Source organism: Andrena cerasifolii, chromosome 4, assembly GCF_050908995.1.
Source record: "Andrena cerasifolii isolate SP2316 chromosome 4, iyAndCera1_principal, whole genome shotgun sequence".
Lineage (NCBI taxonomy): Eukaryota > Metazoa > Arthropoda > Insecta > Hymenoptera > Andrenidae > Andrena > Andrena cerasifolii.
The window spans coordinates 5,666,643-5,680,653 of record NC_135121.1 but is presented as its reverse complement, the minus strand read 5'-3'; the positions used below and the strand labels follow the sequence as shown (position 1 = coordinate 5,680,653).

At 38.0% G+C, this 14,011-nt stretch overlaps 1 protein-coding gene across 3 annotated transcripts in view; it reads right to left on the bottom strand.

The window, feature by feature from the left end:
- Tsp66e (Tetraspanin 66E) overlaps positions 1 to 12,550 on the bottom strand; it is a 55,929-nt gene extending 43,379 nt beyond the window's left edge. For all 3 annotated transcript variants that reach the window (XM_076809890.1, XM_076809891.1, XM_076809892.1), the window contains exon 1: positions 12,311 to 12,550. The gene's annotated coding sequence lies outside the window, so the exon portion shown is untranslated. The remainder of the gene's footprint in view (positions 1 to 12,310) is intronic.
- Between the last annotated feature and the right edge of the window lie 1,461 nt (positions 12,551 to 14,011).

Genomic DNA, 14,011 nt, shown 5'->3' with positions numbered 1-14,011 from the left:
CGGGTGTCCCACTCGAGCCTTAAAAATTGATTTTCTCCACAAACACAGCCTCTTCCAAACAAATTCGTTTCCACATTTCTTCCTGATCTTCACACCCTTCCAGCTGCACCCAATTTCTACCACAAAACGCTGTTTATATTTAGATTACCACTATCCCCTTCGCCGTACGTGCCCTCTATTATAAATATCGTGCGCAAACTCTGATGCGACTGATTGTACGTTAAAGAAGCTTCCCCTCGGCGATTTTAACATCAGCTTGTTTCGCGCGTGACGGAGGAGACGCGTGTAAATAGCCTGGATCCAGGAATTCGACCGTCCAACCATGTAACTATGCGTTACTGATAGAAATGACTATTATGTCAGGAGCTAGGCCGCAAAGAGCTAAAGAGCTAAAACGGGCGGACGCTAGCAACGGGACCGCGATGTAACTCGGTCTAATAGCTTCCTGATTATTTCGTGAGCTGCTCAGCTGATTTCCTCTCCCTCCTGCTGTGATCGTTTGGCCCCTGGTTGTTATCGAGACGATGGATTATTTCTCACGGAGAAGCCGGCAGCGCTGTTGTCCGCCTCCACTCGCCTGCATAAAAGCCCACTAATTTGTAAGAATTACCATGCCATCGGTCTGATCTTCCAGCTAGAGGTGAGAATTGATCGCACTGTGCTTGCATATGCACGCTCCTTCTAAATTAACTGGACCATGGCTGTTATACAGGGTGACCCCAAAATAAGAGTCTCTGTGAGTTTTACAGCTAATATTCTGTACAGTGTTCCTTCTCGAGAATGCTTTCTCCAGAATTTCTCTAGAAATTTTATAATTCCTTATTTCTTATTTTTCGAGAAATACTATAATTTCTCGAGAGACTTAAGTCTAGGAAAAATATTATAAATCTCATTTATTTTCGTAAATGAATTTGCTAGTTAATCGCGAACGTATAAGCACGTCTAAATTTATAATACATCTTATTAATAACATTAGAAGCTATATGAATTCGAATAGAAAATCACAGTACAGAAGATTCGATATTATTAACTGCTGAAGGTGCTCTTAAATTCTTATTTAAAAATTTAGAAAAATTGTGTACTGAATTAAGGGGTTGTGCCTAGTCAGGCGGTCGAAAAGAGGCGAATATTTGTGAATTTTTTTTTGAAGAAGCGGAAGCGTATATTTTTGCAGAACTTTTTGCGCTTCAAAGAGCAACATTTAAAGAACGTTTGGTAATTTTTTCGTAGAAAAATATTTACGTTTATAAGAAAATAACACGCGACATCCAAGAAGCGTTTTTAAAAATTTGCTTTCGCGGTGAGCACTGCCATTCGGAACCAGATTATCTAAAATTAAAAAACAAAAAAGATTTCGTTAGTGTATTAATGTATCCTCAGGTTGACGGAGAGAATTTTCCGAAATATTAAGTTAAAACAACATGGCGGCTATTTAAAGTTGAAATCCTGATTTTTTCCTGCAAAAATTACGCGAATTTTTATTATAATAATAAATAGAATTATCTAACTAAAAGAGATAAATTTTATATTAAATAATTTATATACTAATATCATATTTAAGCATCTACTTAATATAAATTATTTATATTAAAAAGATAGGGGTTCAATAATGAACTTATTATAATATTTCTCACTATTCTTAACCCTTAACTGGTATACTGTTTTTGGCAAACGTGGCTGGTATACTGGGGTCGTGGCAGACCCCAAATAAAAAAGGACAGAGAAATTTGTAAAGTCGACACTAGAGCAACCACTATGAATATTTTCTTCTTAGGTAATGTAGAAAATAATAGAAGCGTAGAAAGTTAAACAATTATTATAAAATTGATTAGAAATTCAGTTTACCAACTTAGACAACCGAAAATTGTACATCGAACTTTGGGTGCTTGGGGTCACGAGCGACCCCAGGAGACCAGTTAAGGGTTAAGGACTCTGTGTAACATTTTATAGAAATTTTATCGCTTCCCCCATAACAGCCTCTGCATAGTAGCGCAACTTTCATTTCAATTTTTTCAAAAACCGTGCGGTCAAACGATTTGAAATTTTCACCCAATGCGGACTACACTTTGAACATCACATTGAAACACTTTTCAATTTTTTCTCATTATTATTTCTCCGGTATCGAACCTCCTTAAGGGGGGAGCCTGGTGTAGCGGATCGAAGAAATCGATTTTTATTTTTTTGCATAAATCAATAGTTGAACACCACGACAATATGTTCCCAAAGCAGCAAAACGAAATTCGAAAAATTAAAGCGAATATAGCCGATTTTGCTACGGAGCGCCAGGCTACCACAAAACTTGAAGTGTGTTTTTCTCGAAACGACAGTTTCACACTTTGCGGGCAATGTAACTAAAAAAATATTCAACCAATCGACTTGGCCTTGTGCACGGATATTTGTGAACATTTTCTTCGTAGTACTAAGTTATTAGTATAATGATATTGTTTAAATAAATAACTTTTTTTTAGACATTTAAGGCAAAATTTCGTTGGAAACAGTGAACTTTTTATTCAAGAGGCCGCCATTTGTTCATTTTGCATCTTTTAAGTTTCAAATTTCTTCATTCTGTGCGTGCACTCATAAAGTAAAAGAAAATTGTTGGATTTTTGGTTTCAGATGAAACCAAAAGACGCTACGTTGCCCGCAGTGCAATAATTGCGTCGCCAACGGACTGGGCATATCTTTGTTATTTGCCGCTCTTTTTAAATATTTTTTTTTGTTATATACCTTAACCTGTTAATACAATATCCTGAAAGTTTCAGAAAGATCTATCAAATACTTTCTTTAAAAAAAATTCCCGAAAAATGCCTCGATTTTCATTTAATTACACCAGGCTCCCCCCTTAAGGGGGTATACCCGTTTGAACCCTCGGAAAATGTATACATTTTGTGGATTTTTTTACAAGTCAACGGTTTGATGCAGATTTCCCGTTTTTTAACTATGTTTACATAGTATTATGAACTACTTATAAAAAAAGTTTCAGTTAAAAAACTATTGTTTTTCGGAAGTTACGGATACATGTCCGAAAGTCTCTCGATTTTAGACGGCTAAACGGTGGCCCTAAAAACTCGCGCTACGTTCAACCAATTTACTTCAAATTTTGCATGCAGAATCATAATAAGATTCCGCATCGTCCAACGAAGGCTTTTTTTATTTCGATTCCCCGTTTATTATTTATAAAGGGAAAAGGTGGATTTTTCTCTTAGAAAAATTTAACTTTACCTTTGATCTCTCACCATTTCTTTATTTTTCAAAATTTTCAAAATCGCCTTCGTTGGACGATGCGGAATCTTATTATGATTCTGCATGCAAAATTTGAAATAAATTGGTTGAACGTAGCGCGAGTTTTTAGGGCCACCGTTTAGCCGTCTAAAATCGAGAGACTTTCGGACATGTATCCGTAACTTCCGAAAAACAATAGTTTTTTAACTGAAACTTTTTTTATAAGTAGTTCATAATACTATGTAAACATAGTTAAAAAACGGGAAATCTGCATCAAACCGTTGACTTGTAAAAAAATCCACAAAATGTATACATTTTCCGAGGGTTCAAACGGGTATACCCCCTTAAGTAGTCGATACAGTTCGACTGGTCTCCCATTTTCCTGGTGCGTACTCAGGTAGCAGTGAACAGTGCGAATACTGTTTGTCCTCGAGCGGACAGAACCATCCCCTGTGAAATGTTTTCGTTCGAGCCGGCTCGGAACACGTAACGCAACGGGGGCATTGACGTCGTGCAAAGTGCATACCATGTGTCGTTATGGAAACGCGATTCACCACAGAACCAATTTTTCTTTATCAATCACTTGTCCTTCCTCCTCTTTGGCCCGCCGGTGCTCACCGCGACGCGTAAATAATTCAGATCCCCTATCTCACGAGGGATGTTCGGCAACTCGTGAATTCACGGAAAATTTGAAACTTAGCAGAAACGCAGTTCAAGCGATGCAAATACCGCAGCCGTTGCTTCTTCCGGCACTGAAATGGTCCTAAGGGCGAAGACACCCCCTCAACAAAATTCCGAGTTTTCCTGAAAGATATTGGAAAAAAGTTCAATTCAAAGTTTTACGGTTTTTCTTATTGTACAATAAGGTGTTAAGAATTTTCGAGAGAAAAAATAATTTTTCGAAACTTACCCCCACCACGTAACCCAGAGCTAAATTATTAGAGAATAATGGAGTTTCAATGAGAAAAATATATACTTAACGAATCGGTAGTTAGTACTGTTCAATTTGCAATTTACATTCTGAATTTTGTGTCAATTTTAAAAAGCCAACGACTTGGAACTCTAATTTACTAAACTCGATTAAGAATTTTAAGCGATTTAAAAATAATATAACGAATTTTAAGTTCGTGATTTAAAACTTCTAGATATGTCGAAAACTTTATTGGAATAAAAAAATTTCCTAATGACTGAAGGAAGGTCAAAACCATTAATTTTTGCATCCATGAATGGCAATGAACATTACTATTCGCTTTGGCGAGAATTAAAATCGTATCAATTGAGAAAATCACTCTAAACCGTTTTTCACAGGTACATAACAAAAATATTATTTACGATAACCATGTATTGTTTATGATAATTTATTGGCAAGTGATTTAGGTTTGAAAAAATTTAAAAATACATATTACAACTGTGAAGTGCTTATCCCAAAAGATTCAAAATTATTTAAAGGTTACAACGAAGATTGTAAGCCAGAAAACAATAATAAATGTTTGAAACATAATTTTCTAAACTCGCTCCTATAATTAAATATTAACATACAGTAATGCATTTATTAAATGAATAAATGAAATAAATGGCGACGAAAGATCCACCCCATATGTATAGCATATTTAACTTACTTAATTTACTATAATTTGCATTAGCGTAAACCTTGATTAACATATTTTTAGTTAGTTCAATGATAATCCTAGGAACAAGATAAACCAGAATTTCAGAGAAAATTAATTTTCATCTGTGCATAATAAATTAAAGCTTATAAAAAAATTCCAGGAATATCAGAGGAGTATTAACTTATTATAATTACGTTTGTGTAAATTAAATACTGCATTTGTGCGAATATTTTTTGCACGATCTTTGCTACTTCCACGAATATTTTTTTTAAATAAACCTGTGTATAACTTTTCAACTAAATCCACCCAAAACAAAAGTATATTGAACAAGGTTAGTATCAATGTGAATAAAATTATAATTACGAAATCTTACTTTGAAGTCTATTTAATATCTAAAATATGTTACACATAGGTGTATAAGTTGGGCGTGTACTTTTGTGAGTAGCTCTAAGTAAAAGTAACGGAACAGCAACAAGTGGTAAGTGATTGCATCGCATAGATGTTATCAAAAAATTTCTTTCTTAATCCTACCGCATTAATCGCCATGTAATAGAATTCGCGTTGAACAATGTATTCACGGGTTATGCATGTTTATCGCCGTTGCGTCACGAACAACCCTAAGTCCAACATGTCTTTTAGATACACATTCTTTTCCTCGTCAGTCTTTTGAACGCTATTAGATTGGTACGTATCTCCTTCGGCCAATGGAAACGCTGGTAATTGTATAAGGGGCGATAACTGGTTGAGAAACGTAAGCCAGTAGCGCAAGATAAAATGCGACTTCTACGCTGCACCAGATAAAACTATTACGTTAAAGCTTTGACAGAATTTTTAATTACATTCGTTTCAAATGAAAATTTGGTGTTTATTTACTTTAGCGATTGCTCGCCGATTTTGCTGAAATTTGGGTATGTTGTGAAGCTCTGCATTCCGCGCAACTTTTTCCTATACATGTTACCGCCGCTCGACCTTCGTTTCCGAGGTATTCGCGAAAAACTTCGGTTGAGTTATTCCGACGCAACGCATTCCAGTTTTCAACTTGCCTCGGGTATTAAGGCACGTGTCCACTTGAGAGAACACGCGCAAGTTACTCTCGATAGTTACTGTTGAATTGTGTGTCTACTTCAGAGCAATTTCGGAAATTTTTACTCTCGGGTAGGCGATAGAAAACTCGCCGAGAGCTTACTATCGGATAGAACAATCAGAAATTGTGTTCCACTAGAAATTGGTCTGCGCCTAGTCTATTGCAGTTTCTCTCAGTTTCTTTTAAGCTACGAACGAAGTGAGGCCGTGATTATGGATGGGCAAAAAATTAGTGCTTTGGTTATTGCTTATAATATTTTAAAAAATAGAAAGAAGCAACGTAGAAAGAGAAATTGCTGGGTGGATGAAATGAAGTAGTTATATATTTTGAGTTGGTTGCAGTAAATGGCGTGCATAAAATGTGTCTCGCCACTAGGCTCGACGCGGACTAGTGATGCGCGATATTTATCGATTACTAGTACATATCGATACTTGCATGTCGATATTTTGATATTTGTTATCGATATTTCAAACACTAATAATTGCAGGTATCGATAAGTTTGTTCAAAATATCGATAATAGTTATTGCACCTTCTTTCGTTCAAGCAAATTCAAGCTAATTTTCAAATTACTGCGTCTAAGTAGAATTCAGTAATTCCTTTTCATACTGTTATGTTGAATGGTGCCTATGATATTTCTTATTAAAATAAAAATTCTAGTTTCCTTACAAATATGATTCGGAAAGTAGATTACTTGTTTTCATTGTAATACTTTGAATCTTAATTTAAATAAAATAATCTCTTAATGGTACTATATAAAGGTTGTTATTTTTTAAATTCTTTTTAATCAAAAATAATATTCTCTTGAATATATGTAGAGCTTATTTTTTAAATGGTAAATTCATACGATCTTCGTATCGATATTAGCAATATCGATACTTTGTGAATAATATATTTTATGTATCGATATTGAACGAAAAAATATATATGGATAAGCATTATCGATAGTTGGGACTAATATCGCACATCACTAACGCAGGCTTTCTCGGCCGCGCAGTTCTTCCGGCTAACCGCCTAACAACACTTCTCTGGCAACGCCGTGCCTAACAACACTTCTCTGGCAACGCCGTGTCTAACAACACTTCTCTGGCAACGCCGTGCCTAACAGCACTTCTCTGGCAACGCCGTGCCTAACAACACTTCTCTGGCAACGCCGTGCCTCGCAACACTTCTCTGGCAACGCCGTGCCTAACAACACTTCTCTGGCAACACCGTGCCTCGCAACACTTCTCTGGCAACGCCGTGCCTCGCAACGCCTATGTGGCAACGCTGTGTCTGCCGCGACGTAAGCCTACTACATAACCAGGGTTGCCAGATTTTCGGCATTCAGCCGGGAGTCTCAGGTTTTGAACCATTGTCTCCGGCCTCAGGCAGGCACAATAAAAATCTCCAGCAGAATAGAGAATATTAACGAACTCGGTAGGCACGCGCTTGCACTGGAGTAACATGCCATCAAAAAATAAAAAACTTAAAATCTGTAACAAATTCTAATAAATATTCATAACATTGTTATTATTATTACTCCCTTATAAGAAGTTATTACAATGAATTTTAGATGTCTGTTTTCTTATTGGCACTTCTTTCTCTCATCCCCCCTCCCCTCCCCGCCCGTCTGCAATCCTCAATAAAATTGAAATTTCCGGCAAAAGATCAGGCCTGATCTGGCAACCCTGTACCATAACCCAGAAACCTACTCTCGCGACAGCACTCGCAGAATACGAACCTGGTTCGTATTTCGGAAGCAACTGTCGGATAGTAATATTATTATCTATCCACTCGAGAGCAAGTTGCAACGCGTCCGCTGTCTGAGAGTTAACCGTCGCTCTCCGACAGTCACTCTCGGACGTAGTGTCCACTTGCGAGAAATACTCTCGAGAGCTTCTCGCGCGAGTCTTACTCTCAAGTGGACACGTACCTTTAGTATTGGTTGGGACTAGATTGGCGCGGGGGGCGCGCGCCCGCTCGCGGGCGCGTAAAGCATGGTGCCGAACGGATGTGAGTTGGGGTGTTGACGAGAGCCTCCAGATATCCAATAGGTGTTCTCGAAAACACTCTCTTCCTAGCAAAAAAATTAAGTTTTAGAAGTTTTTCGGGGTTGACGGGCATCCGCAAGTTTCTGGTTGAAATATCAAAACTTACACCGTTTCGCCACCACGTTTTACGCGCCCGCGAGCGGGCGCCCCCCCCCCCGCCCGCTAGTCTAACCCCAACCTATACTACTATCCGGGACAAGTTGGAAAGTGGAATGCGTTGTGTCGGAATAAATCAACAGAAGTTTTTCGCAAATATCTCGGAAACTAAGGTCGAGCGGCGGTAACACGTATAGGAAAAAGTTGCGCTGATACATTGTAGGCCCGCCCGCGGGTCGAGCTCGAGCTGAGCGACGGAGCGAGACAAAGTATCAAAGTGTTGACATTTTCGTTTCCTCTCGCCCGTTCTCGGGTTTTCAATAATAATTGCAAATAATGTTGAACGTGAAGTGCACTTATGTTTATTTATACTAAACCTAACCCAAATTATAACACTAAAGCAAAAAATTAAAAAAAATATATTTTTGCGATTATCTCGGAAACTAAGACCGAGCGGCGGTAACATGTATAGGAAAAAGTTGCTCAGAATGTGAAGTTTTACAACATATCTAAATTTCATCAAAATCGGTGAGGAATCGCCAAAGTAAATAATTACCGGCAATTTATTTGATACAACATTTGCAATGAAGACAGAGTGAGCTAATCGCTTAGAACTGAAAGCTTAGAACGGGGCCCCCCCCGGAAAGTGGGGCCCGGAGTTACAGCCCCCCCCCAGCCCTCCTTTAATCCGGGCCTGACAGTATATAGTACACTAGACAAAAATATAGTACAATACTATACATTAAAGTACGGTTTGGCAAGTCTAAAGCTGGGTTTACATTAGTCCAGTAACTGGATCAAGCAAGTGATTCGAATGGAAATCGGTCGATCCTTACATTATTCCAGTCTTATGAGCCGTCTAGACGATTCCAACAGGGTTGCCAGGCGTACTGGATAAATGGCGGCGTGCTGGCCTATATGACGTCATACGGTGTAGGAGAAGGAAAATACTTGTATGTATTTGGTTGGTGACGCCGTGACGTCACGCCAACGTCCAGCCAATCCAAGCTAAGTGACGTCATATATGCCAGTACGTGTACTGGGTCGCCTGGCAACCCTGGATTCCAGTAACGCTGGAATGTTGTGTCCTCTATGGAGGGGGTAAACACTGGATCGAAAAGTAGACTTTCCATCAAGTCGAAACCTGCTAGAATGCCAGCACTGTACTGGAATGAACACACTGTTTACATTATTCCAGTTCCAATCCAGTGCTGGACTGGATCACTGGACTGAACTAATGTAAACCCAGCTTAACCATAGTACATATGTGTATTACAGTATGACAATTATATCACACGCTACATTGCTCGCACTGTTGCGTATAAGTGTACTGTAAAGCTACAGCGTATATTGTATGTGATACAACATATACATATACCTACTTAAATACACGATGCTGCCCTTACAAGCACACGAGGAACGAGGAGATAGGCACAGGTGCAGAAACAGAAAGAGAGAGAATTTCCAAGAAGGGAAAGTAGCGCTCCTCATTACGAGCAAAGGTATGTCCAAAGTGGGCAACTATCGTCAGATAAAAGTATCCAACAAGATGGTAACATTTCTGTGTGATACAGCAACTTGTATCTGATAACGCGTGACTAGGATTCTTCCGCGTTGAACCCAAATCCAGTTTAATGGTAAGAGATTATTTAACTGCCGCTATTGTTAGTACTGAGTTTATAAAAACAGCATAAAAAATAGAAAACATTATGGTGTCAACTTGATGCCAATGTCAAAGCTGTCCCACGATGGCAGTTTTCGAAATTTTATTAGGCCCAAATTCGCGCGTTACAACATCAAACGCTTTCTTAGGAATAGTGCCATTTGGGCGCTAATTGCAAGCCCGCGCGTGGTCTGATATATTAGCACTCTAATTAGCATCGGCGTATTCTCACGCCAAGGGATTTGCATCCTCCAAATCGCTATGTTCTCGCATCGGTATTTTTTTTGTAAGCATCGAAAATATTATACGAAAATACCCGAATGTTTACTTTCAAAACAAACCAACATTAGAATCCGCTTTGTACATAGAAACCTCAGCGACAGTGGCAGATTTAAGGAAAAAGGCCCAGGTGGCAAACGTTCCGAGGGGCCCATTTATTCAAGATAATAAAGAGGTAGTTTACTCAAAACGACTTAGCACAGAAAAAAAAATTCTAGGGCCATTTTTATTTTTTATGGGGCCCTATGGGGGCCTTTCGGATTGGGGCCCAGGCGGCAACTGCTCATCGGCCGCCCGTAAAATCCGCCCCTGCTCAACAACGTTGCGCTCGCTGCTAATGAGAAATTTTAAATTCCATAGCATCTTAGATCGTCCTTATGGTAGGTACTGTATTACCAACGGGTTGGCAAGATTCTCCTGATAAAAATGAGTCTAAACTCGACCTCACTGGAACTATTTCTAATCACACATACTCGTGGAGATTTAATAGAAAATTTAAATTTTCGTTAGCGTCCACGTCATATTCAAAGCGCGAGACGAGCTGGACAAAACTTTTTCGGCACATATGATCGCTGAGAAAAACCTGCTCAACTTGAAATTGTATTCCACCGAACCTTGCACCACTCAAAATGTTAATTTTTCCAATCAAAACAAAAAAGCGGGTAATCGGTACCCAGACTCTGCGATGTTTCCCATTTGAAAGGGGAAATCTGAATATAATCAACATCCTTTGACTTCGTGCCGCTGGACACTGGCGACGTTGCTGTGCCGCCGGCATTTGTATTCAGTTGCTACTTATTTATATAAAATTAACAAAATACACCAGCGCTTCGTTCCGAACCTAAGAAATATTAGGACTCCATGAAAACACATTTCACCCCTTTTCACTACCCTCTTAGGGGTTGATTAAGGAGAAATCATGAAATTTGTTTTTAGGCACTTGTGTGGGTAATCTTTGTGAGCAAGAACCAAGTTTATATCTAATCAGGCCTAAGAGATATTAGGGAGCCTGAGAAAATACATTTTACCCCTTTTCACCCCCTTCCGGATGGAATTTCCAAAAATCCTTCCTTAGTACGTGCCTACGCCATGAAAACAATGCACCTTCCAAAATTCACGTTCCTAGGTTAAATGGTTTGAGCTGGGCGTTGATGAGTCAGTCAGTCAGGACTTCTATATATATATATTTAACACGAATATAAAGCACTAAATTGTCATCTACTAAATTGTTACGAAATCCTTCGTCCCCAACAAGAAACTACAGCACCCTCCTTATTAAAAATACATACGCCATTTTTCACGAGCGCGAATAGTCGTACATCCGTACGTACAAAAGTTTATTAAGTGTCATGAATAATTTATCAGGCTCGAAAAATAAAGAAACCGCGGCGTAGCGTAATATACCTACAAATTACAGTAGTCACGAAAACTTTTTTTATATAACAAGGAAGACGTAAAACCATTTTTTTAAAAAAACAAATATTATCAAACGTGTATATAAAATTTGTATTGTTACATCGAGGTTAATGGTCAATACGAAAGCATATATAACATACTTTTCACTCTACGTTGGGATTAATACAATTTACTAAATTTCAACTTTTACGTCAGAAGTTGTACACTGATTAGTAACTTCCATGCTTCGTATTAGTAACTATTGAAACACTTAATAATTCATATTATTTTTACACGATGGGGGTAAAGCCTGGCCAAATTTATTGCCTAAGAGTAACCATGTGTTCCTTCTAAAGCACACGCTTCCATCGGAACAGCAGTTACATTCGTTTAAAATATGGAAGAGTACCTATTGCACGAGAGTGTCGGGATTGGTGGGTAAATAGATGAACATAAGTAGATAGTGGGGTAAATAGATAAATGATGGATAGTTGTAGGCATTGAAACAAGCTCCCTGCACCGCGGTATCAGATTCCTTTATCTTTCTCATCCAAACCTAGAGATTGTGTGCAATATTCTGTATAATCTTAAATACTGTAAAAGAATGCAACGAAAATGCAAACGAAGTGCAGCCGAAGGGCTCGCTGCTCTTCAGATAGACTCGACTCGTTATCTTAGAATTCTAGATGCTGTGCACATTACGGAGAAAAAAACGAACGGAACGCATAAAACGGAAGAATGAAATAAGGCACGGAATCGATTTGAAATAAAAAGAAACGAGAGTGGTGTGTGTCACAGCGTAATAATTTATCGCGCAAAATGAACTCGGACGAAAGGTTTCAATGTCGGTGGAGAGAAATGCAGGAGCGAGAGACAATCCTTAACGCAGGACAGGGAAGAGAAGAAGAAAAATAACTGAAGATGACTTACGTTCACGACACTGCGCCGAAGATTCCTCGGCGAAAGAAATTCTGGGAGGCTTGAAGACGAACAAGAATAACGCACTTCACAGAACGTCACCACGTATCACCATTATAGAGATTGAATAATTAAATCGCAATAATTTTGCCGGCGTCATTCGTACCAACGAATACTTTTAAGGTCCAAGTAAATAAGCGAACGTCGTTGCTCCACGCCGTTTGCCGCGGATCTACCACAGATACCTGTCGCGGTAGTTCTCCCACCAATGGCGGCAAGTTTGCTGCGATTGGAGCGCTGTTGACTAATCAGCAGTCAGCTTCTCAAACGTAGACCAATCATACTGTCGAACGTTTTCGCGCCCTTACATGAATCTAGGCATCGGCGCATACACGTACATGCGTTTATATTCCATTTTTGCTATATTATTATTTTATACATAATCACAAGTCATGCGAAATTTTCATTATAGGGAAAAGTAAATTTACGAAGGCTGTTGGTAATTTACATTTATATACAAAGAAAGCGACTGGGACACTTAAAAAAACACTGTTCTTATTTTATTCCAGTGATAATACAGAATAAGCTCGTTAGATTATTGCCTTTTTACAGCCGCCCATACCTTATTTTTATCTTTATCTTTATCTTCTCAAATAAATGCGAATTCACTTTTTCCTCGCGAATTGCACGATGAATTTATTTTCTCGCGTGTGGTACAATTATTTATTAACCATTTTCTACTACCATTACTGTTTATTAGTGCAGATTTACATCTCATGCATTACAAAATTTTCGAGTGTGCATGATTAATTATTACTTAGTCTTCATGATTTCAGCTTAAAATATAAAAAAAATATTTTTTCCATCTTTTTACAATAATAATTACAATGTTTGTAGAAGACCGCGAGAGTAGCATGCATGCAGTGGCAGGTTGAATTCGTTTTGATTTATCCATCAAATTGTATAAGGTTGAAAAATAAAAATGATGATTTTTGTACGATAAAGAAAGTGGAAGTTATTGTTAAATTAATTTAAAACCATGATTTGGTTGGTACATTTTATGTAACTTCCGGTGGTCTAAATTGATTCCATATATATAGGGCCAATTCCACTTATGCCCAAACCGCCCGTGGGCTAAGTTTCCCTAAAGGCAACGTTAAGAATTTCAAAGTCGATTTTGTCGAAAATGAAGCGCGATATGAAAAAAAGTTACTGCTTCTTTTCGACTTATAACAAGTAAATAAGTCGAGAAAAAGGTATAAAATTTTTCGATATAGCGCTTCATTTTCGAGAAAATCGACTTTGAAAATCCTGACGATGCGTCCAGTCGCGTATAAGGAAATCTATCCTAATGAAACTCTCGGGCGATTTGAGCGTGAATGGAACTCGCCCATAATACGAAATTCAATTCATCTACTTACACAAGTATATCTTCAGATAAAAAATAAAGATATTTTTTATATTTATTGCTTTACACATCAGCTTGGACAGCTTTGCTACCCATGTGTGTTAAGTAAACGCAGAATATTACATAAAAAATTCTTCAACACAGTAAAGATCGAAACAGTATTCCTATACTGTTTACAATAATTATCAGTAGATATTATACAAGCGAATTATAATCTAGGTTTACTGTAATTACATTTTGTTTGAATAAGTTTTTTTTATATAAATCTATATACATATAGAAAAAGAACTTTGCAGTGAAAAATT